This window comes from Marmota marmota, unplaced genomic scaffold, assembly GCF_001458135.2.
Source record: "Marmota marmota marmota unplaced genomic scaffold, marMar, whole genome shotgun sequence".
NCBI classification, from domain to species: domain Eukaryota; kingdom Metazoa; phylum Chordata; class Mammalia; order Rodentia; family Sciuridae; genus Marmota; species Marmota marmota.
Window position 1 is genome coordinate 9,980,538 of NW_025999983.1, and position 27,940 is coordinate 10,008,477.

Below are 27,940 nucleotides of genomic sequence, written 5' to 3' on the forward strand. Positions count from 1 at the left end.
ATGATAATGGAAGAGTCAAACTCTCCACAGATTGTGGTCAAGACCCAAACCCAGCAGCTGCTCTCTTCCTATGAAATTCTGGGAATTAAGGAGACTGCAAAGTCTAGGAACAAACAGTCCCATGGGAAGACCAGACCTAAGACCTCACTGTATGAGGTGTCCCTCTTGTCCCTCCTCCTCTAGGGGGTATTTATACTGACTCACGAAGGGGGGTGGCTGAAGTCTTTGTCACCTACTATCCAGGGACAGAACAGGCTTCGTATGTGCATGCTCATTTCAATTTTTTCCCCGACTTTTGGAAAGTGCTCATAACAAATGGAGAGTGAGGTTATAATAGAGAAGTCCTGGCCAATAAAAGACATTCCTACTAGCCACCTCGGCTCACAGATGGGCAAAGGTGGAACCCAGGGAACAGCTAAGCCCAAGAGCTGAAACACAAACGCCCTGCATTATGTTTCTGCAAACAGTTTGAGCTGGGGGTTGGGGAGAGTGGAAGGGAGAACTCTGCACATAATGCCCAATACCCATGGTCCACCATCATCTGGATCAACACAGTGATATCAGAAGAGGAAGAGGGGTTCATTCCCCTGTTCCTGGAAGGCTGAGCCTAATTACACCATATCAGATTGTGCACTCTTAGAACTGGTGAGATTTCCAAGATCAGTTCCGCACAGTGCTTGTTAAGGTTAGGGCTAGGGAACCTGCAGTTTGGCCCACTAGTCACAATCCACTCTAATGATACTGTCATTGAATGGAAGTACTGGGGAGGGGCATGGAAGTCAAATGTGGAGATGAGCCCAAAGTCAGGGGAGAGGCAGTAGAGCGGGGAGCGGTGGACAAGACAGGAAGTCTGCACATGAGAAATGCACATGCCGTCTTCCTAGTTTTAAAAATGGAAATTTTAAGAATCTGTGTGGTTTTTTATTAATTTAGAAACTACAGGTGGAGAATCCCTTATCAGAAATGCTCATGACCAGAAGTGTTAGGTGATTGGGGAGTTCTTCATTTTTTAGGGTATCTGCATACACAATACTGGAAGAGTAACCCTGATCCAAAATCCAAATTGCAAAATGTTCCATAATCTGATATCATGTCATGGCTTAAAAAGTTTCGGATTTTGGAGCATTTGACTCCAGTTTTGGGGGGTTTTTGTTTGTTTTGTTTTGTTTTGTTTTATTAGGGCTGCTCTGCTGAGAGCCACAGCTAAGTAAGAATGATGCAAGGCAATTTCTTTGTCAGCCTACCCCATGTTGCTTAGAGGGAGGACTCTCCATTGTGGAAATGGGCTTGCCTTGGACCCAGGGCATTTGCAGTGACTTTGCATGAAAGGTGACCTTGCTCAAGGACCAGGGCGGATCTGGGTTTAGGGTGGATCAGGGTTTAGGGCAGATCGGGGTTTAGGGGCGTTCTGGTTTAAGGTAATTCCTGCTGGGAATAGGGCGTACGTATCCTGCTGCCTCAGGCGCCTTGAGTTCCCGATGAGTTCTCACGGGATTCAGAGAGTTTTTTGGGATTCAGAGCCTGGTGGAGAGTGTGTATTTTCCCAGAACGTGCGTGTAGAGTGCCGGTGAGAGGTCGGGAATAAAGACTTGCTGTTTGAATCTACAAGGCTGTGAGTGGCTCTTGATTTTGTGCCCAGCCAGACTGCGGCACTGCTCAACTTGACTAGAATATACAATGTCTACCAAAAGGGACATCATATACTCAAGGCAAAAGTGCGGGGGCAGGGAGTCCTTCATTTTGAATAATTTAGCACATAAATTTCACTTCTATGATGACTTATGATATTAGGTAATAGTTAAAACATGAGCTTAAGGTGGTATAAAGAAATAGTGCCTTGGATAAAATACTAAAGCCCCTGAAATATAAAAACATTTCAAATAAAATGTTTATGTACAAAGAGAAAATAATTTCATTCTTTCCCTTGAGAAAGATGACCTACAACTTATTTCATCAGGTAGAACCACATGTGCCAAATAGTCCCAAAAGATTGGTCAGGAAAAAACACAGGATGTTGACATTTTAAAATCTTTGGTAGAAAGATACCTGGGGAGAAGCAGAGTAGGAAAGACAATTTGTTTAATGTGGAATTTTTAACAAAGTGAACATTTCGCTTCCTTCAACGATCTTCTCTATTAACATTAACAAAACGATAAAATTAGGCATTCTAAAGTATGCATCTGAAAGTAAATAATCACAAAATCATAACTATCTCCTTCAAAACAATATATAATATTTTTATATGATCCATTCCAAACACTTTTGCAGTTGACTTTATAGAAATACAAAAGCCACTTAAGTATTCTTCTACATTAACAGGTGCAAAATAATTGATGGGGCCTCCAATCCAATGACCAATGAGATAACAAGGTCAGAATATTTATTAGTCCTGAAATTGGTCTTTATTCTATTTCTACATTAGGAAAATGATCTTGGATTACCATTAGAAGGAAAAATCAGATATCACAGAATATCCCACAATGATGTCACTTTCATAAATATGTTAAATTTAAAAGAAATACAGCACATTATTTTAGAGAAATGTGATTTCTAATTATTCACTTGACATATTTTATTTTCTTTCAAACATGTTTCTTATAAGATCAGTGAAAATCTGTCCCAGCAGCAATCAGATGAAACAACACTGTGGTCAGGAGGAATTTTTCCAGGCTCAAGACATAGTATAAGAAATTGGGAGAGAATGGTACTATTTTCTGACCAGAGATGTTACCTTTAATACTTATAATCACCTAAAAGCTACAGCTATTTCTTCGTACCAGACAAAAATGCCAATATTAGTAATCTGGTCATCTGATGGTTCCTGAAACTCAAAACCTCTTTCCCATGTACTCCAGGAGCCATGCTGGTGATAGCCCAATAAACCTAGAAACGTGCCCAACATCCCCACAGCAGAGTAGGGCCACCACACACAGTATCCGTACAGTACTCAGTTCACACCCACAGCCTGGGTTTGGGCAGTCCATCCTTACCCATCCTAATCCCCCTGACAGAAGGCCTACCTCCAGAAGCCCCTCCAGGTGGCTGCTTCACCTGCAGTCACCTTGGGGGGTCTACTGGGAAGTCACGCTGCTCAGGTGGTAGAGTTCTACATGGAACATAGGAGAACTGCCTTGAACCAACAAATCACATAACTGAGAACTCAATTTTCCATCAGGCTGTTCTGGAAAAGACCATGTTCTAATTCTTCTTTACCAAACTATTTAAAAGAAAAAAAAAAAACTTAAATTATCATTAGAAGGGAAAGAGGAAAGGAGAATCAAAGGAGCTTAAAAATACCAAAGGTTAATTAGACCATTGGCTTTTCAACGTTTTGACTTGGAAGAAGCAACCTACTTTGTATCACAACTATGAATGCACAGGACCTTAAACAGCTCAGAGCCCACCCCGAGAGATGCAGAAATATAGCCCCAGTACGACTTTATCGACTTTATCCCGGCCTTACTTTGTTCTCCAGCCTGATGCTACTACATACGACGTACTTATATTTTCTATTCTTATATCAAATTCCTTCGCTTTTAAAAACAAGTTACAACCTAATACATTATTTTCATGTCTCTTTATGGAGCACAATTGCTGGTTTAAAAAGCATCATACTCAAGTAGGAACTTGTGTTTGGTTACAGAGAATCTCAGGAACACTGTTCCAGTGATACTGTGTCATACATTAGTAAACCAAGCCCCAGAGCCTGCTTCCTCAAGTGCCACTCCCCTGACTTACAGCTACCACTGCCAGACAACAGGATTCACTGCTGGTTCAAGCAGGTTGGCCAGCTGGAGCGGTCTGTCTGAAACACCACCATCTGAGAGAGGGCCACTCCAGCAAAACTGCCCCAGCCATCCAGGGGCAGGCAATGCAATGCCAGGAAGAAATCACGAGCCCAAGCAAGAAAAGGTGAAGACAGAAGATGGAGGCAGCAAATAATCAGTACTGAGGTGGAAATAGGAAAAATGAGGTCATACACAGTGAGCAAGCAGCAAGTCCAAGGACTCAGAGCTGAGAAAGGACAGAACAAATGGAGCTCCAGAGGCAGAAGCAAGGAGGAAGAGATGCAAATAAATTTTTAAGAATAAAAAAGAGTGCAGAGAGAGCAATGACACCTTTCACTTTTCCACACTGATCCACAAAAAAAGAAGAAAGCCTCATGGGAACTTCACCACCCACATGACACTGGGGAAGGGTGGAAGACTCTGGGAATCCTGATCACCAAGTCTCTGCGGTAACTATGAGGCTCTCTGGCCTTGAGTTCTTTGTCAGGTCCAGATGAATATTCAGGCAAATGCTTTGAGAGAAGTAATTTGAAAAAATATTACAACTATTACCCAAAATTTTCATCAATGCTTCTAAGAATAAAAACGATTAATACTGAAAGCCTGAGAAAGACTGATGTAGGCAGAGAGCAACTGAGTACAGAGCTGTACATCTCATGAGGGCAAGCTCCCTCCCAAAGGCTCCTTGACTACTGGACTCACAGGGAGAAACAGCTGAGGAGATGCAGAAATGTAGCCCCAGGACAACTTTATCCCAGCCTGACTTTGTTCTCCAGCCTGATGCTTCAAGGTGAAAGCTGCTGGACCACAAAACAGTGAGATGTAGGGAGGTATAGGTTCTTTGTCTTGGGAATCCAAAGAATGAGACCCACGTGGAAGTAAGTGTAAAGCAACAGAGTTCATTCCTGAAGCAGAAAGGAAGAGGAACTCCCAAAAGGGAGGGGTCCCCAGTGGTCTGCCCTAGACAGTGGGTTGTTGCTATCTAGCAGTTTATATGGTGTCTCTTGAGGTGACCTTTAAAGCTACTGGTTAAACACTTTTAGGGAAGGGAGTTTCTACATGCAATCAGAATGAGGCACTAAGTGATCATGTGGCCCCCTGTCCAATCAGGATGTTGGTCACGTGCTGATCACATGTTGTTCGCATACTTGATCATATGCTGCCTGGCTGATCTGCAATGGAGGTTCCTGCCCTGTCTTCCTATCATATTTCTGGCTCCTTCTCTCAATAGCATAAAGCTAATCAGCTGATTCCTCTCCAGAAAGATCTGCTGCAGTAACTACCAGACACCTCTTTTTTTGTTGTTGATATCAGCTTCCTCCACTAAAAAATAGCACTTATGACAACAGGAATACTTTATACACTTTTTCACACTTTTTAAACTATACACAGATGATATCACTGAACCCTGTACATTCTTAGAAAGAGGAATAGAATTAACTTCCATTCACAGAAGGAGAAAAAAAAAAAAAACATGTTTAAAGGTATGTGCCCAGTTGGTGATGGCTCAGTGCGAGATTTCTGACCTCCTGATTGTAACCAGACTACTGAAAGAAAAGACAGGGCAAGACTCTGGCAAACTTGGTATCTGTATCCAAGCTTTTTTCCCCCACATAGATTTCGAACACCTCTCCTAGTATGATTACATCATGGGTACCGATTCAATGTTTTACTACACAATGGTGAGTCACCAGAAGCACCCCTGGCCTTGCAGAGGTACAGAGTCCCTGCCCACCAAGAGAACAAAAGCAGAAGACAGACACAATAACCCGAACTCAGAATCAGAAGTCTGTGAGCAGTAACACAGGCACACAGCAGAGGAAAAAACCAGCAAATTCTATTGAAGGAAATGGGGCAACAGATCCGAGAGCACTAGGCAATGATGTTCATGCCAGGTATACTGGGCCTCAGCCTGGAGCACACGACTGTCCATCAGCAGAGGAGAAAGAGGACTCTGTTGAGTAGCAGCAACCCCACTGGGGAAGAAGGTGATATAGAAGGGGACTAAGGACAGTTAAGGCCAGTATGAGGGAATGACAGAGGAGGATTCTAATTCCCAGAGACATGCTACACACACAACAGATGGGTAAAGAGAATATTGACTGTATGAATTGCTAACTCTGTAACACATCACAGGCACTGAGGTACCACCCAAATTCTAGTTAATTCTCGAAAACTCAAATGTGGTTACTTAAGCCCATTAGGAATTTCCTATTATCAGAATATCTCCTCGCATTAGCCAAAGACACATCTCTGTCATATTAACCAAAATAAACCATGGGCAAGGAGGTAAACTTGCTATCCCACAAAATCAAACACTACATTCTAAAATCACAAGACAAATTTAAGGACTACCAGCCATTTGGAATTATTGACTTAACACTTCCATCCAACAGGGACATGTAGAACCATTGGTGCACCAATGTGCACCACTTAGACTAAAACCCCAATGTGGATGTTGAAAACAGTCAAGGCCTGAGGCATGGGAACCTGTGCAGTCCTCAGAACGCTGAAAAGTGGACCCTGCAAAACTGAAGACCACACACCATATGGACGACATTAAGAGAGAGAACCAAAAAAAAATTTTTATGTGATGTTATACACAGATACACATGCATGTGTATGGATATATATTTTTTAAAAGTATAAGCACAGACTATTGTCCAAAGCTTTAAAATATAACTACTAAAATTATGAAACTTCCTCAAATATGCCAAAATTTGAAATATGGTATATCCAAAATTTCAAATGCCATCTTCTAGACCACAATTTAGGTCCAGATAAGCAGCTCTACAGTTCCTCTAGTAGCATTCTGCAATTCCCCAAGTCAGCCTAGGATACATGAAATTAGCCTTCTAAGAGTCTATGTGTGGCCCACAGAGAGGCTGTTCCCAACCACAAAGTCCAGGCACGGAGGGAGGAGAGGAGAAAAGACAGAGTACACGTATGCACACAAGCAGGAATGCAGAGAGAGCTTGGGAGAGTGAGCACCCACTGAGCCACGCTGGCAAAGCTCTATAAACTCCTACAAGAAACACCCTTCTAATCCACTATCAAAGTAACAAGGCCAGCACATACTTCTAAACCCTCTCTTGGACAGAAATATGAGAAAATGACTATGCATATTATTTTCAACTATGGAAACTTAAAGTTTTTGTTTGCTATACAAAATTAACAAATATGTCCTAAAATTTTAAAACTGCCACCCACCAAAAGCCATCAAATGTGTCTTTTCTTATGCAAAACTTACACAGTAAAATTTTAAAGAATTATAAACATTTCTTAATCTACATAGGGCATTATGTTCAACACTTTAACTACTATACCATGGGGTGAAGGTGTGCTCAGTGGTAAAGCATTTGCCAAATGTACATGAGGCCCTAGGTTCAATCCCTAGCACTGCAAAAATCTATATGTACATACACACTATTCCATCTTATCTAGTACCCTACAAATGCCAACACAATCACAGGATATTCCCCACGTTTTTCTCCTTCTTCCATTACCAGAATTCTATTTTCTACCTCCTCCCTTCCTTTCTTGCTCCCTACTAATTAAAGGGTCATTCTCATTGTGAGATGCTTCTCTCCACCAGAAAAGATCTCTTTTCACCCTGGTTGCTCTCTTTTTACTCCCAATCTCTCCCTCTATGTGACACTAATCTGACCTCTTGTCCCCCTGACCCCACTATGCAGTTCAAACAGACTCTTAGGGAACATCTGGGATTGTGGAGGCCCCCAGTCCCCACAGGAACAGACTTCTGAAACTCAACACTGGAAGGGCCTCCTCCTCTGATTACAGTCTGCCATCTGCCGCTTCAGAGAGTTTGAGATTTGGGTGGTTGTACAGTTTTTGCTTTGCTTTTCTCTCCCCATCATGAAAGAACTAACTACATTTTTATGCGAAAGATCACTGGTCTGGAAGGCAAGAACACTAAGCACACGTGCTCATATACACACCCCTCTGCATGAGCAAACATGCATGCAGTACATTTATACGTCTCTCTGTATGTGTGCGTAAGCATGTAGTACGTTTATACACACCCTCTATATATACACACATGTAGAACATGTTTGTTTATACATACCCTCTGCATGAGCATGCGTGCATGTAGTACGGGTTTATATTTTAACTCCCATCAAGAGCTGATGTAATACTCTCTGAGAACAGTAAGGCATAAACTCTGCTCCTAATCAGAAAAACTGCCCAATACTCTTAAAATTATAATTCTTAAGAGTTTGCAAAAGTGTTTAATATGATATGAAAAAGAATCCACTAGAATACCTCTTATAGTACTTGTTTTGAGGCAGCTGATTCCCCAAACACATTTTCCATTGCTATAATCTTTTAACATGCTCATCTATCTGGCTTTTACAGCAATCTGCAAGTGTGAAACAAATATACAATTCACAGTGGGGGAAAAGTGCAAAGACTTAATCTACTATACTCTCATTTGCCAGTGTAGAGTTGTGGGGCACAGCCACAAAAGTGCTTACAAATTCCACTGATCTAATGAACAGATACAGTTTTCATAATTTTTATTGCTGTGTTCCACAGCTCAGTGATTGTCAGGCCAATGCCAATGTACAGGTTCCATCTGAATGACATATGGCTGCAGTCAACCAGAGATGTTACAACATTAAACAATACAAGTAGACAGAACAAGAATACAAAATACCAAATTAGCCCTCACATAACCAGTTATGCTCATGAACATCTGAGTGCTTTAGACGCAGTTTTATGATTGCAGGTGTAGTGAACACACCTTCCTGACCCACAGCAATGTGGACAGTAGGACAGGGAGAGCGGGTAGGGGCTCCAGAATGAGGGGCTGCCATGTTGCCCTCAAATGTTACCTTTGTTAGATGGGATTGCCTCTTTATTGGACTCTTTCCTTACTCCCTTCCTAATAAAACAATATTATAGCAGGCATGCCTATTAATCCCAGTGACTTGGGAGGCTAAGGCAGGAGGATCACAAGTTTGAGGCCAGCCTGGGCAACTTTTTGAGACAATATCTTTAAAAAAAAAAAAAAAAAGACACAACACAGTGGGGTTGGAAGTGTAGCTGGGGAAGTCTCTGTGATAGGAAACCCCTGGGTTCCATCCACCACTAAAACAAAATTTACAATCCTCCATTCACCTCACTGAATGAGATAGTGATGTAAAATCACAACCAAATGGTCAACCACTATGCAAACCATCATGTAATAATAAAACCTACCTCACCAATAAAAGTTTCCTGAAGTACACCCAGGCCAACTATTAAAGCTAGCAGCACAGGAAGCCAATCATCTGGATACTCAGTCTTAACATCTTCCTGCGTTTGGGTAACCCCTCACATTCTGAGTCTAGGAAGAGGCAGACTCTGTTTCCCAATGGAAAAGGGGGCTCAAAAGGCAACCTTCCCAAAGCCCCTGGCAACCAGACCACTGGGAGGAGGCCCAGCCAATCAGATGCATTTGATCTTTGATTCATTGGCTAATAACACAAAGAACAAGTGAAGGAGGAATTTTCCCTGGCAATACACACAATACCCAGTTTCAGGTATGTGTGCATATGTTACCAGGATACCAGTAGGGGTGAGGAATGTGGAATGAGTTGTGGCATCACGTGATGAGGGACAGTGGCAGGATGTCTTCTTTGTACTTGTGACCTGGTTTTGGCTTCATCTGCACAATGTGGTCTTCCTTGTTCCTGCCCTTCTTACTGATCCGACTTTTCAGCATTCCTAGCAATTCTCTGTGCTTCCCAATAACTTGTTGATATTTCTTTTTCTGCATACAGTAGCCAGACTCAGTTTTCATTGCTTACAACTAATAATTTTGGCTGATGAAGGCAGTTTCTCAAATGGTAGGAAGATAGTAGAGAAATGAAAGAAGAAATTCAAAACATATAGCACCGCAGAACAAAACAGGAGACAGCACATGATACTTGGCTGTCAGAGGCACAGCAAAGGGCAACCACTTGATCAAGAATGAAGTCAAGGATAACAACAGTTAGGTGAGAAGGCCCAGAGGGCACAAGAACCCAGCTTTCAGAGTTGTACAGTTCTAATGCCTTCACACTGAAGACACTAGGAAGGAGCACAAGTTCGTAAGGGACACATTCAGTAGCAACAAGTACTTTCTATCTAGGGCAAAAGCTGTCGATTGAAGTAGAAACTGAATGAATACAAAGGAGAGCCAGAAGTCAAGGAAAGCTGTGGGGAGAAAGGGCATCCAGAGCAAACAGGAGGAGGAAGGTGGGAACAGTGATTTCAGTTGGAGGGAAGAGTAACGAAAGTGAAGTGAACTAGCACATGGGTGCCATTTTAGCTGCAGATATTTCAGTAACCCCGTGTCTTATTTCTCCTTAGGATGGAGGCTAGAAAGAGAAAGTAGAAAAGGAGGTCAGGAGTCAGTTCAGAGGTACCTCCATCAAATCTGGAAGGTATTTTACAACAGAATTCATTCACTAAAGAACTTTAAAAAGAAGAATCACATCATGTTTATATTTTATTTTAGCAAGATTATCATGAAAGCACTATCAGAAAGAATAATCAAATAATAACTGTTTCTCACCCACCCAGGATTCCACAGAAACTTTGAGAATATTACTAATGAGCAGAAAAATCCATCTATACACATACATAGAAATCTTAGTACTTAATTTCAAAGGATTCATAGCCTCCTGTGGTCCATGGACCTCAAAGTGAGAATAAGACATGGGTTGACAGGCTACAGCAATTGCCACACTAATGATGGCAATGACCTCCATCATGGCAAAGGCTACTGAAAAGGAAGAGAACATAAAATGTTTGGCAGAATCTTCTGGGTGTAGACTGTGAGGACAAACACCACGGATGACTTCCAGATTGGTAACTTACATGACTGACGCGTGCCATGATTTTATGGGGGCAAATGACAGACCAGAGAAAGAAACACCAGTGGGACACCTGGAAGGCCACCAACACATCCAAGTAGAGGTGCCCAGCTGGCAATCAGAAAGCAGAGTCTCCAGCTGAGCAAGACCAGCATCCAGGTAATCCCTGGAACTGGGATCAAAGAGCAGATGCTACAAAGGACATCCAGACATGTGAGAGGTCAAGGGGACAGGAACCAGGTTCTGTCCTCAGGGAAAAGTCAGGACTCGGGCTTGGACTGTAGCTCAGTGGCAGAGTACTCGCCTACCATGTGTGAGGCACTGGGTTCGATCCTCAGCACCACATAAAAATAAATAAACAAAATAAAGGTATTCTGTCTATATACAACTACAAAAAAATAAAAAATCAGGACTCAACCTAAAGTTCATAGGGCAAGAACAGGCGAGGCTGAAGAAACAGGACAGTGGGTTCAGGGTCAGTACACAACCATCATTTTACAAATATTAATACAAGTTTATTCTTTTATGCACATGATTTTTCTGCGTAGTCACGTAAGTGCTATCTACTCCAAAACGTAAACAAAGGACAAATTTAAGCAACTCTCTTCAGTGCCAAGCAGATACAATGAAAAGAAAAGAAAAGAAAAAAATCAGCGGTACTATCCAGAGATACAATTCTCAATCTTTTCAGAGACCCAAATTCAAGAAGACAGTGTAAGTTTTGAAGATGCTTTTAAAATACTTATGCAACTTGGAATATTCTACAGTACACTTCAGTAACACTAAAATCTGGAATGGAATTTGCAATTTCAGGAAAGCAATTCTTTAACAGAAGTATTTAGCATGTTATATAAACATGTTATTCACAGAAATGTACAACATAGGGGATTTTCATCACATTTGCTACATTTGTTAGCCAAAATGTAGCACACTTGCAATCACCAACAGAGCTGCAGTAAAACCTCTATAATATTAAACAACAACAAAACATGGCAGTAAGCCATCCTTCTATTAAGAAAAAGAAAACAAAACACACTCCGTAAGTGCAGCTTTCTTTGTGACTTTTTTCCCAAGGAACTCATTTTAAACAACAGCTTACTGGCAAAAGCATGATACTGTTTAAATCTGAGCAGAATCTGGCATCTTTGTGTAGAGAAGTTGCCAGGGAAAGAGACTATTATAATGCTAAAGTTCTATCATCCTCATGCTAAAATCAAGAGAATAAAATAAAATAACAAAACAATTAATCCAGAATACAATTCACCTTACTTAGCTTTCATCATTGAGTATTAAAAGTGCAACTCATTTAGAATAACTGGGAAATTGTTCTATTCTTTCCTAGGAAACAAAATATAGATGGAGCAAAAGATAGACCAGATATTAGGAAAGCTTGCAATACTCCACTCAGGACTTTATGAAGCTCTGAACCTGAACATCCTACACATACCCACAACCATTGCCTACAAAACAAAATTACTTTTCTTCCACATACTGGGTTTTCTGCTATATTACATACCACAGTACAATGGTGAAAGGCCAGTTAATGAAGGATTGAGGGAACAATGAATAAATGAATAGTTATTAGTCTCAAATGTTTATCTAGATATTACTCTGGATTTACATAAAGAGTGAATAGCCCTAATCCGAAAATCTGAATCCACAATGCTCCAACAGCTGAACCTTTTGAACATAGATATGATGCCACAGGTGGAAAATTCCCCACCTGACCTATGTGACAGGCACAGTCAAGCACAGGTGCACTAAAAGGACTGTATAAGACTACCTTCCAGGGCTGGGGTTGTGGCTCAGCAGTAGAGTGCTCGCCCAGCATATGCGGGGCCCCAGGTTTGATCCTCAGCACCACGTAAAAATAAATAAACAAAACAAAAGGTATTGTGTCCAACTACAGCTAAAAAAATAAATATTTGAGGGAAAAAAAAGGCTTACCTTCCAGGCCATGAGTAGATGGTATGTATGTTATGCTGTATATAATGAGGTGACCCCCAAAAGCTCATGTGTGAGACGATGCAAGAAAGTTTAGAGGCGAAATGATGGGGTTGTGAGAGTCTTAGTAACCTAGTCTGTGTGCTAATCCCCTGATAGGGATCAACTGAGTGGGAACTGTAGGCAAGTAAGGTGTGGCTAGAGGAGGTGCTCACTGGGGACATGGCTTTAGGGTACATACCCCCACCCATCCACAGTGGTGCAGTCTGCATGTTTCCTCTCCCTCCCACCTCCCCCGCTTCCTGGTCAGTCAAGACCTGAGCTGCTTTCCTCTGCCAAGACATTCTGCCTCACCTCAGGCACGGAGCACTGGAGTTGGCCCTCTCTTCACTGAGACCTCTGAAATCCTGCATCCCAAAATAAACTTTTCATCCTCTAATTGTTCTTGTTGGGTCATTTAGTCACGGCAGCAAAAAAGCTAAGACAGTGTAGTGTGTGCGTGAACACAAATAAATTTTATATTTGCAAAAATTCAAAAAAAAAAGGGCTGGGATGTAGCTCAGTGCTTAAGAGCCCCTGGTTTCAATCCTCAGTACCAAAAAAAAAAAAAAAAAAAAAAAAATCCACAAAGTATTAAAACACTTTCAAAGGTCCCAAGCATTTTGAATAGTGAACAGACAATCTTTATTCAAATAGGCAATTTAAGGGTGGTACTTCAAGAATATTGCAAATTTTAGCAGGTAAAGAAGATACTGAATGTCAATTAAATTCACATATTTCCTTGATTAGCTACTATGGGCAGAGAATTCTGCATGCCACTACAATGCAGTCAAGTTGTTCCTGCTCTTCAGGGCATTCACAACTCAGCAGGCAACAGCCATAAGGAGATACTTAAAGCACTGCTACGGGAAGTACTTCCGGAAAGTGAGCCAAGCTTCCCAAAGGAAAATGCAGCTGAGCTTGAGAGTTTGGACCAAAGTTTCACCAGAGAGATGGGAAAAGAGATAAGGGAGTTCAAGCCACAAATAAGAGCACTGTAAAAGTGTGGGGCAGATCTGAGATGGCAATCTGTGTAAGAGGTATCATGGACAAGGACAGAAAGGAGCAACAGAGGTACCGAGCATGGAAGAGGCCACACTGAAATGCGTACTGGAGGTCCGCTGTTTGATTTCAGTTTGGGAGAATGTATATACCATATATTTTTTATTTATCAAGCTATGGGCAGGAGAGATGAAATACACCGACTCTCGCCAACTTACTACATAGAGTAAGTGGTCCCCACAGCACAAACCCAGTGAGTCAGCCAGTCAGAAAGGGAATCAGAAGTAGAGGCCAGAGCCCCACTCTCATACATTAAAATGACCTGAACTTGAGAAATTCATCAGTACAGGAAAAGAGGGAAAAATCAAACAGGACTCTGCATTGCCCTGAATTGGGTTCGATTAAGAACCCTAGTTATCAAGGGAGCCCCAGTATCACAGGCCAGGAGGATGAAGGATTAGATGTTTCTGCAGAGGCTCTGGACATCTGAGGAAGCGGTCCGCAGGCAGCTGGCAAAGCAAGCCTGAGGCTGAAGGACCACTGGGGCCAGAGATCCAGAAGCCCCCAAAGTTATCAAATGCCTGGATTGTTAAAAATTGGCCAAGAATGATGAAGACAGGCCTGTCCTTCAGGAGACAATAAGGCAAACCACATCTAAGCAAAGACAACTCCTCGGAGTGCTGAAAGAGTTGCAGTACAGCTCTGCACGGTCCTGCTGCACTTACTGAGGGATCTGCACCATGCATTGCAACTCTGATGTGCAAAATCTTAGGAAGACAGACCACACAAAGCAGATCACCTGTGTATCCTAATATACTGTGCCGGATCTTCAGGAATGCATATGCATATTCCCACTTATACTGAGAATCACCATTTCTCCCCTTCAGAAATCAATCACTGATTTTACATCAAAGTTTACAAAAATATTATTCATATCTAAATATTTTTAAAGTTTAATGTAATAAAAGACTTGCATTAGTTATACGCTCTCCTGAAAGTATGACAACAACTTCTCAGGAAGAATGTTTTTTGTTGTTGGGGGGGGGGGGTGCTAAGAATTGAACTCAGGGGTGCTTTAACCACTGAGCCACATCACAGCCCTCCTTTACACTTTATTTGGAGACAGGCTCTCGCTGAGTTGCTAAGTGCCTCGCTAACCTACTGAGGCTGGCTCTGAACTCACGATCCTTCTGCCTCAGCCTCCAGAGTTGCTGGGATTACAGGCGTATGCCACTGCACCCAGAACTTACAAAATGTCAGTATCTTGAGTTGAACTACTACACAATTAGTGATAGAAATTGTACCTGGTGGACTAACCCAGAACTCTCCAGTCATTAAGTAACAGGTTAGCTTTATGTGGATATCAAAACTTGTGTCCGGCCCAACTTCCTGAACCCTAAGAGCCTTCTACCTGCCAGGCATCATGCAAGTGCCTGGGACAGACATATGAAAATGCTCCCCAGGCTCCAGTGAACTTATAGGCAAATAGGAAAAGGAAGAAACACAGGAAATGGCCTGTCCACATGGTCCACAGGTGGAGGCTTGGCCTACAAGTAGCTAAGGAAAAAATGGCAAGAGGACAAAGGAGAACAGAAGAAAGCTTCAGCACAAAGAGTGCTCTTAGCACAGGAGAAGCCTGTCTAGCTCACATGTGGCTGGGAAATGGGAAGGGGGTCCAGACAACTCCAGTAGGTTCACGTTAGTAACATCAACATGTCTAGAATGGGGGCAGCCATTGAAGGGAGGAGTTAAAGAGGTCTAGTTATTTTTCAATATCTAATTCCCCTTTTCTGAGTTCCTAGAAGGCTCTGCCTTGCTAAGTAAAAATTTCATCAACCCATTAAACAAAACAGACTGGAAATACATGGGTTAATCTAACTAGCTATGATTCCAAGAAAAGATGAAACGGGAGAAGAAGCATTTATTGGGCACAAAGTGCCAAGTCCAAGGCTACCTGCTTGTACACATGAAATCTCATTTAACGCTCACAACTTGTAGTACAAGATCCCTCTGAGAAGAGGCACAAAGACTCTACTCCATCCCTCCCTCTAATGTAATATAGCAGACTTCAGGATTTTTATACACACACACGTCATCAAACCATATTAGATATGCATGTACTCACTTATTAATTCTTTTACTATTGTTAAAATCTAAGAACATAAAGAAAAACAGAAATGGAAAACAAAGTCTTCATTAAATACACTTATGTCAGGTAAGCCCCAAGACAGCAATAGAAAAAGAACTCAATGGTCCAAGAAGGAAAAACAGAAGTGAATGTTCATGAAACTCCTATATAAGCCCAGCCCCAAGAATACCCTGGAGGGTGCATCGTCACACACAGGACACATACCTGCACAGTGATCCTCTGCAACCCCCAGCAGAAAATCCACTGTTCACAGAAGTGAGACAACACAGACACGCTACTCATACACAGGGTAGCTGTCACACACTCTCTCGAAGACTTAGAGCAAGTAAGAATATGTAAGAAGGAGATACTCTCTAACAACAATATTTCTTTCCCTGTGGCATCTACAAATTCGTAAGAGTAGGACAAAAGAGTGACCAGGATCAACAGTGCTGGAGGCAGGCAGACAGGGTTCTGTCTTGGTTCTGTTATTAACTACAGGGCCCTGAGCAACTTAGTCACTCCAAGAAAGCTCAGGTCCCCATTTTAGGCCTTCTCCACTACTCCACATAGAATATTCAAAAGGATTTTCCAAGAGATCTCTTTCCATTCTGTCGAGGACTATTTGTTATACTGTGTAGTGCCTAAATCACCAAAACCATTCAGTGGGGTTCATACTGCCCTCGTTTAATAAGTATTCATCATCTGCTACCTGTCAGGCCCTGACCTAGCTAGGTGCTGGATATGAGAGATGAATAAGCTGATCCAAAAATGTCACTTTCTATATCAGAAACTAACCCCTTGCTTAGAGGGCACAAACACAGACCAACAGTGCCCAGGCTGCACAATGAACAAGAACTATGAGAGCAGGCACACTCAAACCAGTCTGTGTCTCCCCACCAATGGGTAGTGGTTCCAGATAACAAAAATGAAGGGGGAAAATAATTTATATTGCAAAACTTATTGAGGTTTAGCTGTTTTTGACACAAACCTAGAAAATTTAAATGTTTTTGATATTAGAAAACAAAAATGAAGGGGCTGGGGCTGGGGCTTAGTGGTAGAGCACACGCCTGGCACATGAGAGGCACTGGGTTCGTCCTCAGCACCTCATAAAAATAAAATAAAGATATTGTGTCCACTGTAACTAAAAAATATATATTTTTAAAAATGCTAAATAATTAAAAGAAAATAAGAATGAAAACACCGGGGCTGGGGATGTGGCTCAAGCGGTAGCACGCTCGCCTGGCATGCATGCGGCCCAGGTTTCATCCTCAGCACCACATACCAACGAAGATGTTGTGTCCGCCAAAAACTAAAAATAAATAAATAAATAAATTCTCTCTCTCTTAAAAAAAAAAAAAGAATGAAAACACCAAATATAAAACATACACCAAGTTTAAGATGATAGTTTGTGAGCTGTTTTTAGGGCATTTTGTGGAAAAAGAATCATTACGAAATACTGCTACAAGATAACAAGCGGCTCAGTAAAATTCTCTAATTCTAATTGAGTCTTAAGTCTAATGCGACCTTTTTAAAAAAAATTTAAACATATGTTCAAAAAAATAATTAGTAGCTCTTTTATCTCTAATGCATTAAATTATCTATGTTATTTGTTGAAACTTATGATTTCATTTTAATTGGTGTGCTCTATATCCAGTGTATATGTATGTTTTCAAAATGAATGGAAAGGTTTGGAAGTATGTTTTCAAATTTATGTTAGAATTGGCCATATTCACAGGTTTAATAGTTTTAGCTATTTTTCCTATCGATANGGTTTTGTGAGTATTGTAGGGGAGGGGGGATAGTAGAGGACAGGAAAGGCAGCAGAACACAACAGACACTAGTATGGCAATATGTAAATCAATGGATGTGTAACTGATGTAATTCTGCAATCTGTATATGGGGTAAAAATGGGAGCTCATAACCCACTTGAATCAAAGTGTAAAATATGATATATCAAGAAATTTGTAATGTTTTGAACAACCAACAATAAAAAATTAAAAAACAAATAAATAAAAAAATAAAAGTCAAAAAAAAAAAAACACGCTCCTGCCAGAATCCCGCCATCCATGCCAGCCAGGGTGGGCCAAGAATGGGACTAGCTAGGATCTGGGGAGGCCGGAAGCTCTCCTGGCTTCCACTGCTGTCACCCAACAGAAGGCAGCAGCGACTACCTCTGCAAGCAAGGCCAGAGAGGGTGCTCTTGCCACCAGCTTTCCTACTTTTCAAAGACACTGTAATCTAAGGTGTTACAGAGCTAGGCCTGTGAGAGGGAACAGAGCGATCCAGCAGAATCCTGAACAGGATGAGGGCTCCCTAGGAAAGGCAGAGATCAGCATCTTAGCCCACGCCCTCCCCCTGCCTCAGCCCCACTGCTGGCAGTGGGGTGGGGACCAGTGACCAGGGAATAGCAATTCCTTGTAATTATCCACTGCCTATCATGTCACTATGAACATTAAAATGTTATTGGCAATGATATTCTTAAATATTTTTAAGTACATATTTTCTTCATGTTGTCTCAAGTTGTTAAGTATGATTTAACTACTAGCTTTAAGAACCAATTTTCTCCCCTAGGAAGACATCATTTCTTTTCTTAAAGACTCTCAATGGGCATATAAAATTTGTTATATAGAAATTTACTTTATAGCTCACTTAGACAATTCATCTCTTTACACATTATCCAACATCTGTATGAATTCTTGGTGGCCTTCCACCTGCGTGGCTGCAAGTCTACTAAATTAGTACAAAGAAAAATGGCATAAAACAATAAAAAATCAAAAAAAAAAAAAGAAAAATGGCATAAAACTAGGACTTTACATATCCCGACCCCTTAGAAGAGTTAATAGAGGTCACTGAGACTCCCCTAATTCCCTGTTTTCAAGTAAATCAAATTTGTGAAAACTAACAACTTATAAATTCATTAGCCTGAGTATAGAATGTTGCCAATATTTTCAACAGATATAGTCATCAATGTTTACCTTCAAATTACATAGATTTTTTTTCATCCAAAAATCTAGGTACAAATCTCAAATTAAAAGACTATGATTCACTTTTCACAGTCAGATGCTGAGAAAATAGAAGATGAACAAACTTATTTCAATACATACAGCCTATGCAAGACAAAAAATATTAGTCTCTTGTTTCTAGTAGAACTATCGATAGGAAAAATAGCTAAAACTATTAAACCTGTGAATATGGCCAATTCTAACATAAATTTGAAAACATACTTCCAAACCTTTCCATTCATTTTGAAAACATACATATACACTGGATATAGAGCACACCAATTAAAATGAAATCATAAGTTTCAACAAATAACATAGATAATTTAATGCATTAGAGATAAAAGACTGAATTCATTTCTTAATCAGAAAATTTTTACAAAACAAATGTCTCCTTTGAATCACTTCTAACCACAAAATTAGATACCCCCAAAATCACTAATCCTACTCTATTACCTCTTTTATATTAATCTTGTGGAATGCTTCTTCAAAATCTTTCAATTTCACAGTGATATAATAGAAAATACCATAAGAATCATTAACCCATTATATCCCAAGTTTTCAATTCTGTGACTATTTCAATAAAATTATATAAGTATATTAAAATAGATTGGATATCAAAATTTAGAGTTTATTATATTAGTGTTACATTATCATTATATTACTATTATTATAATCACATTGTACGCTATAATGATTATATTATACATTGCATACAATATTTAAGTTTTTATAGGTGTTCCACATCTGGGACAAAGGGATGAATGAGTTAAAAGTTAACAATTGTCTGTAAATCCTATTTCTAAAGAGCCAATATTTAGTTTTGAGTGGTTTTGTTATGAACCACTAATTTATGGTCTTATTTCATTTTGTCTTATGTTATAGTATGAATGTTTGTGTCCTTTCAAAATTCCTATGCTGGCATCCAGCCATTCAAGGCGAGGGCAAGAGGGGGCGGGGTCTTTGTGACATTGTTAAGCAATGAGAGCAAAGCCTTCCAAATGGGATCATTGCGCTGAGGGCCCAGCTGTTCCCCTCCTCCCATGTGAGGATACACTGCCTATGAAGCAGGGACTGGTCCCTCACCTGACAATGATCTCTGATGCCCAGCCTCCAGAACTGTGAGAAATAAATTTCTGTTGTTTTATTTACTACTGGGTCTACAGTATTTTTGTTACAGCAGCCCAAATGAACTAAGCTAAACCCTTTCAGAATTTGTTTTCTGAAGCTATTTCTTCATCAAACTAGGTATAGATCCTTAATATTTGTCCTAAGTTATCATGATATAATAAAAACACACCAAAATAATTTTCTCGATTCTCTCTCTAAAGAGAAATAATAATGAATGAGCACATTCTTTTGTTAACTTACTCTTTACTTAAACAGTCCAACAAACGGTAAAAACCATATGGAAAAGTGATCCAAAGTAATAAGACAGATATTTATACATGTCTTGGTGTTGACTCGAGCATTCACCTGGCAGCTTACCGTAAGGTTTTCTCTCAGAGACACACATTACCAGGACACAGACCTCGATGGTGATGAAGACCACCAATGACCATAAGGCATGGTGACACCTGCGATCCACAGCAGCAACTGTGGCCATAACGTGAATGATTCATTGCTACTACCATAACGACTCATTTTGGACAATAAATTGATTCTGAAAAAGATTTACTTTTTCCATCTTTTTATAAAAGCTTATTTGATCTGTAGAGGGTGTATTTCTTGGGCTCAATGAACTGAGTGGGATTTCAAGGGGAGGGTTACAAAGAGAAGTCTGAGACCTGCTAACTACTTTTGAGAAGAAAGGCTGTTTTCAAGAAGTCATATCAAAAGTAGGTCCTTTTTCTTATGCTTAATCTGAAAAGACAGACATTCAGAAAGTCTAAAGGAAAAATAAAAGTATTCCCAAAACATTTTTTTAAAACTTAAAAACAACACATTCAGAGACTGTTCACATCTATCCAAAATAAAGAAAGTAAAAATCAGATCGTATTTCTAATATTGACAATACTCAAGTACTTTCTGGTATATTCAGTTCAAAAACCAAACATTGCATTGAAACAGCTAGATGAGCATTTCACAAGCAGCAGTATGCTCCTAGCCTGCACTCTTCAGCTCAGCACGTGCACATTCCCAGCAAACACTGTCAGCTTCTCCCACTAGCTCCCAGGAGGCACCCTCCAGCTGACACTGCTGGCCCACCCCCAAGGCTACACCTTCCACCCACAGCCCGGCAGGACCTCTGCCTGTCCCTCCCAGCCTACCAATTCCCCAGCCTTTTCCAGGAGACGTTTCAGGCCACCTTCAAACTTAAGCTTTTATATCTAGCAAGGTAATTTCTTTGTTACTAAACTTCAGCAGGTCCAGGAATGCCACTGTACACCTTTTGTGGGACATCAAGGACCAAAGTTGTCATCAGAGTATGCAGTAAATGACAGAAGAAGAGGACCCAGAGGACTCTCCAGCACATGCTGCAGAAGTGCCACCACACAATGGCTAGGAGCACCTGAAAGAGGGAGTTAGACAGAGCATGAGAAACAGCCAGCACACTGCCTGCCGGGGTGACAGCAGGAGAAGGCCAGCAGAACGCCTGCCGGGTCAGTCAGTCACGCACACACATGGACATGTGTGTACTCCATGACTGTAAAGAAAAACACACCTGAAACAAACAGCATTGTGACAAACTGGTATACCAGGCGGTGTTAAATGAAGTATTCACATACAAGACAGACTGCCGTCACAAGTAGTATAAACCACTCCCAAGAGACCACAGTTCCTTATAGCTGCTAATGACATTTTAAAGTCTGTGAATATCCTGTTTATGTAATCAGACAGAGGATAACCTACAGTTATGTACATATTCTCATAAATTACAAAGTATAAAGTAGCACACAACAACAGTGGGACCTCTGAATGTAAAAGTAGCCAATTTGTTTTAATTGTATTTAACATAACTAAAGAAAGATGTCTGTATACAGACAGCACAGTCAATGCTTTCGTCTAGTATCAGTCCCTCCCAAAAACAAAAGCAACAGTACAACTTGCTTTTTGTTGGCCTGCTTTTTGTTTGTTTTTATAAAAACAAACCCATAAGAACAACAATGACAGAAATTTGGAAGCTACAAACGGATGAACAAACAGTAGTAACTAACTTAGCCACAAAAAAGGGCTAGGGGCTAGGGGCTAGGCGGAATCCTTGAGACGCTCAGTACTTGGCAGCACCAGATACAACTGAGGGCAGAGGAGCTCTTGCCTAAAACTAGGAGGACCATGTGGACTAGGAAGTAGCCTCTCTCTGTTATGACCAGTTCTTCTTCCTCCATCCTAGCAGAAGCCTGGAGATTTACTCCCTGCCAAAGGGAGAAGCAGAGGTTCTCTGGAACCACAACAATGGTGTCTACTGGGCGTTGAGACCCCATGAGCAACAACCTGCCAACGGTCCTCCTCCTGTGTTCAATCCCTGCCCAACAGCATGAAAGTAAATACAAACTGGGGTGGGAGTGTCCCCCAGCTCCCCTAAGAAGCCCACCAAGAATCCACATGAGATCCAATTTCAGCAAGCCCTCCCACAGGGACTCAGACAACCAGGGATTTCTGGTAGCTCAGGAAAGCCTTTAACACAAACACAGACCAAACAAAAAGGGCAAAGTAGAAGAGAATAAAATAAAAACAGAGTATAATCATGAATATATCAAAGAGACAAGAAAAAATGACCTGCCCTGAAATAAGGACAGGATTCTATTAAAACAAAGAATTAAGAAAAGGAAAAAAAAAAGGAAGGTGAAAGGGAAGAAGGAAAGAGGGGGGAAGTCTGAGAAGACCAGAAAGCTCTTAGAAATAAAATAGAATACCAGAACTGAAGAACTCCTTGAGAAAAGGGGACAAGAAGACATGGAAGATAGCAGAAAAGATGATAAGCTCCAAGCCCTAGCTACTTGGGAGGTAGAGGCAGAGGATCACTTGAACCCAGGAGTTCAAGGCCAACCTGGCAACAAAGGGGGAACCCCAAAGTCCAGAACATCAGTTAAGGAAGCGTTCTAGAAAGAGTGCTGAGTAAGAATGAAGTGGGAGGGAAGATAATCAAGAGAGTTTTTGTGACGACAAGGGTGAGTGCACAGGGCAACGGAGAAGAGTAGGCTAAGACGGAAGGCAAGGGCACTGGGGGAAGGCGACATCAGGAAGTGGGAAGGGAGAGCAAGGAGACAGGTCACATGCAAAGGGCCAGGAGGCAAAAGTAAGAAGAGCTTCAGACGTCATGGTGGCATATAGCAGAGTCCACTTTGATATAATATAGAAGAATCTGGAGGAAAATTATTGCCAAAATTGTATTTCCAATCTATAAGTCATGTATAAAAGGCATTTTCAGATGTGCAAGACCTGAGGGAGTTTTACTTCCTGTACCATTTCTGAGAAAACTATTGGAGGATGGTCTGCAACCAAAACAAGGACACAGAACACAGGAAACCAAACACCCAACTCAGAAAACTGACAGAGGTAGATTTTAGAATGACAGTAAATGGAGAACCAAGGATAAAATCTGTGCTTCAGATAGAGAAGGTACCAGAGAGACTGCAGAAAGCCAGGATGCTCTAGGAGAGAGGCCTCTAGAATATAGAATTTATAACATACCCAGTGGATCTAAATATCTCACAAGGAGAGATGGGCAGTTATCACTCCCATGCGAAAAGGTTCTAAAGTAGGATGAGTGATAAGTGTATACAGGAAGCTGAAGGAAAAAAAGACCATTGTTTATTACAAGAAAAGCAAAGAGATGTGTAGGAAAATAATAATTAGCTACATGGATTAGTGTCTTCCCAGTCTCAACTATGTAAATATAACTGTGATCAAATTGAAATTATAGCACATTTGGAGGAAAAGAGGGTAAGAAGAGTCAAAGCTTGCAGTGCGGGCAGGGTGGGAAGGAATGCCAAGCCACCTTCCTCCACAGCAGAAAGCGACGGAAAATGCCTAGCACTGGACACGGCATCGCAAGGATGTGGCTCACAACACGAAAGGGGACTGGAGGAAGCAGCTAGAAGAATTGAACATGGCTCCTGTAGGAAAAGATTAGTTTTAAGAAAATCCAAAACTAGTTTTCCTAAGCCATTTGTAGCCTGCTGTGTGCTTCAAACACAATTTTTCCACTCTCTAGTCTAAGAAAAAAGGAAAGAAAATAAATCACCTGTTAGAGGTTGCACACTGTTTTTAAGATACTTCAAAGAACAATTTCTTTTTTTGTTAAATTGGTTCTTTTTAGTTATACATTAGAGTCTATTTTGATATAATTGCACAAGTATGGAATATATCTTATTCTAATTAGGATCAAAAGATAATTTCAAGATCGCGGTATTCCCATGTCTGGAAACAAGGAATGTTTGAGCTGGAAAGGAAGGACCCCAAGTAACTGTCAACTCTCCTCCCCTCGCATCCAGTTTTATAGCTAAATTCTGCCCAACCTAACTGCTCAGGAGAAGTGTGAGATGTCATGAAGAGAAAAATGCACCTGCCAGCCATCCAACAGTCAAACACACGTTTTGGCAATTCCAGTATTGATTAGAAAACAGAGCTGGAAGATCATTTACCAGGGTTCTACTTCTTGTTTTGTTCTTTTGGTAAGTCACTTAATATTTTAACTCCTTGAATTTCCCCATCTGCAAAACAGAAATACAACTCTCCTGTATTTCACATAACATTTATGAGGATGGAGTATATAAGCTGCTGTAAGATTCTTAAAAGAAAAAAAATTTTAAATACTCTTCCCTTTACTCTCAAGGATAGGTACTTGTCACTTACAATGGGTTTACATCCCAATAAGCCCACTGTAAGTTGAAAATGTGTAGTCAAAAATGCGCTTTAGTGGGTGGGGCTGGGGCTCAGTGGTGGAGCGCTTGCCTTGCATGCACGTGTAGGGCACTGGCTTCAATCCTAGGCACCACATAAAAATGGATGAATAAATGGAGATATTGTGTCCATCTAAAACTAAAAACATATATATATATATATATATATTTTTTTTTTTAATGCACTTAGTAATACCAAATCACAGCTTAGCCAGCCTACTTTAAACATGCTCAGAACACTTGAATTTGCCTACGGTAGGGCCAAGTCCTCTAATACAAAACCTATTTTACAACAAAGTGTTAAATAATTCATGTAATGTACTGAACACTGTACTCAATGTGAAAAACAAAATAGTAAACTGGACAGGTTTTCACTTTACAATAAAGTAGAAAAATCACACATCAAACCATAAGTCAGGAACCAACTGTATACAAAACTAACAATTTCAAACTCAATATATCCAAAATCAAACTCATCATCCTCATCCCCAAAACTTGTCTCTACTCTATATTCAAACTCTTGGTTAAGGCACCCACAATCTTCATTTCCATGCAAACCAGAAATCTGGAGTCAGGCAAGACCATGACAATACAGCACTCCTCCTCCTCCTCCTCCTCCTCCTCCTCCTCCTCCTCCTCCTCCTCCTCCTCCTCCTCCTCCTCCTCCCGCTTCTTACCCAAATACAATCAACCTCCATGTCCTGCTCAATTCACCTTCATAACAGATTTAAAGCCACCCCTTTCCTTCCTAACCCAACTTCCTACCACTCTACTGACCCCACTGGGGTCCTACCATATTCAGGTTTTTGTGTGCCTAGACTCAGAACAGACCTTCCTATATCCAGGTTCTTTCCCTTTAAGTCCTTCTCACTCCCACAAGCCACAGTACAAAATGACCTATCTAGAAGGCTCGTTTCAAGCCTTCTTAGTTAGAACTGAAAAAAGGGCCTTAACTGCTTACAGCGTCAGGTCAGGCTTCCCAGTAGGACTTCACAGTTCTCCATGACCTGGCACCTCCTCCAGTATCATCTCCCATGCCACAGAGGGCAGGTCCCTATGCCACTGGCAGCTGACTGGCACCACACCCCCCACGCTGTTTTTTTCTGTCCCCCTTCTTTTCAATGACTTATTTACTCATCAAAAACTCGGCTCTTCATCTGTACTAAGCCTTCACCCATTCACCTGTCTCCTCACAGGACTTTTCCTGGACAGCAGAAAAGTCACTGGGTCCTAACCACAGTGCCAGAGTCCAGCACCAGGTGAACAGGAGCAGGCAATCAGGATCCAGGAAGTACTCCCTGATCTCACAGCATAAAAGTGTGTTGTCAAAGACCAGTCTACATTCACTGCCTCCTTTTCCTTTCCTCATTCACCCCTTAAACTACTGCAACCTGGCTTTTATTATGCAATCAGTAGGAAGTCTCCCTGACCATTCCTTCACCCTAACCCTGCTGGCCCCATCCTCCTTTGGAGCAGCCACAGCCATCCTTCCTGGCCTTCCTCTCACTGCCCTCTTGAGCATATAGTTTTCACTCCTTGCCATATATCCCACAAGCACTGGGAGGCACGTTGTCCCAGCCTCCTCTTGGGACAGTATGCACACACCCTCTCCTACAGCTTCTACTGGGAGCCTACAATTATCCCTTTCAACCCTGGTTCCACAGGTTCCAGGACCCACCCAAGACCAGTTAAAATAAGATCTCTAAAGATGGGGTTCACTCCAGATAAACTCCCCAAATGATTCTAATGGTAAGCACAGCTCAGAACCACTGAGCCACACGCTTACTTTAAGGCAGAACCTCAACTTTCTACCTTCAACATCCACAACTCATTGGACCCAAATTCCCAAGTACCCACAGCCCACCTCCATTCCCTGAGGGCTTGCCCCACAAAACCAAATGTGTCCAAAAGTCAAGAGCAGGAGCACATACCTGTAATCCCAGAGACTCCACAGGCGCAGGCAGAAAGATCACAAGTTCAAGGCCAGCCTGGACAACTCAACAAGACCCTGTCTCAAAACTTAAAAAAATAAAAGAAGCTGGGGCTGTTGTTCAGTGGCAGAGCACAGCAGGATTCAACATGCATTAGCACACACACACACAGAAAGTACATTCATGCTCTGCTTCCTGCTCGGGATTCCTTTAACTCTACTCAATCTACCCAGCTGCCCAGGTTACACACTAGAGAGTCATCTCAGAGCCCTCCGCTGCCTACTTTCTCCTCAGCTGGTCACTAAGATCCGTGTTCCACCCACACAATGCCCTACCCGACACCCCTGTGACACGCTCTCACTCGCTTCCCTTCATGAGTCCAGCTGCTTCTGCACCTCTCCAGTTCTGAAGAGTCACTCCCTTGTCATCCACCTTCGTCCAGCCTTCCTGCCCAGTCCATCTCCACATTCCAGAAATGGCCCTTCTACAGAACACTTCAAAGCTACTCCTCTTAAAGATGTTCTTCCCGCCGAGAGTCGCCGCGGTGTCCTGCTTCAACAGTGCTTGGAGGGAACCGGTGCTTGACCCCCACCGGCCGCTCAGAGCCCCCTCTTCACAGCGCCCTCGGACCGCCCAGGCCTCTCCGCAGCCGCCCGCCAGGGCTACCCGGCCCCCTCCCAGGCGCCCCAGAACTACCAGCAGGACTCGGAGGCCGCCATCCACCGCAGCTCAACCTGGAGTCTAGGCCTCCCGTGTCTACCAGTCCACGTCTTACTACTCTGACCTGATGATGTGGCTTTGAAGAACTTTGCCAAATATTTTCTTCACCAATCTCATGAGGAGAGGGAACATGCCGAGAAACTGATGAAGCTGCAGAACCAACGGGGTGGCGGAATCTTCCTCCAGGATATCAAGAAACCAGACCGCGATGACTGTGACAGTGGGCTCAATGCAATGGAGTGTGCTTTGCACTTGGAGAAAAGTGTGAACCAGTCACTTCTGGAACTGCACAAACTGGCCACTGACGAAAATGACCCCCACTGTGTGACTTCATTGAGACTCGTTACCTGAATGAGCAGGTGAAATCCATCAAAGAATTGGGTGACCATGTAACCAACTTGCACAAGATGGGAACCCCAGAATCGGGCATGGCAGAGTATCTCTTTGACAAGCACATCCTGGGAGACAGTGATAACCAGAGCTAAACCTCAGCCTGACTTTTCCATAGCCGTGCAAGTGACTTCCCTGGTCACCAAGGCAGTGCATGCATGTTCGGGTTACCTTTACCTTTTCTATAAATTGTACCAAAACATCCACTTATGTTCTTTAATTTGTACCATTCCTTCAAATAAAGAAATTTGGTACCTCCCCCCAAAAAAACTCCCCATATAAAGAGA

General features: G+C 41.7%; 1 protein-coding gene and 1 pseudogene across 10 annotated transcripts in view; one reads left to right on the forward strand and one right to left on the reverse strand.

Annotated features, from left to right (window-relative positions):
• LOC107153172 lies at positions 1-27,909 on the forward strand (annotated as a pseudogene).
• The window catches only part of Arid1b (AT-rich interaction domain 1B), a 407,120-nt gene that overhangs the window by 306,423 nt on the left and 72,757 nt on the right, over positions 1-27,940 (reverse strand). The gene's annotated exons all lie outside the window — the stretch shown is intronic.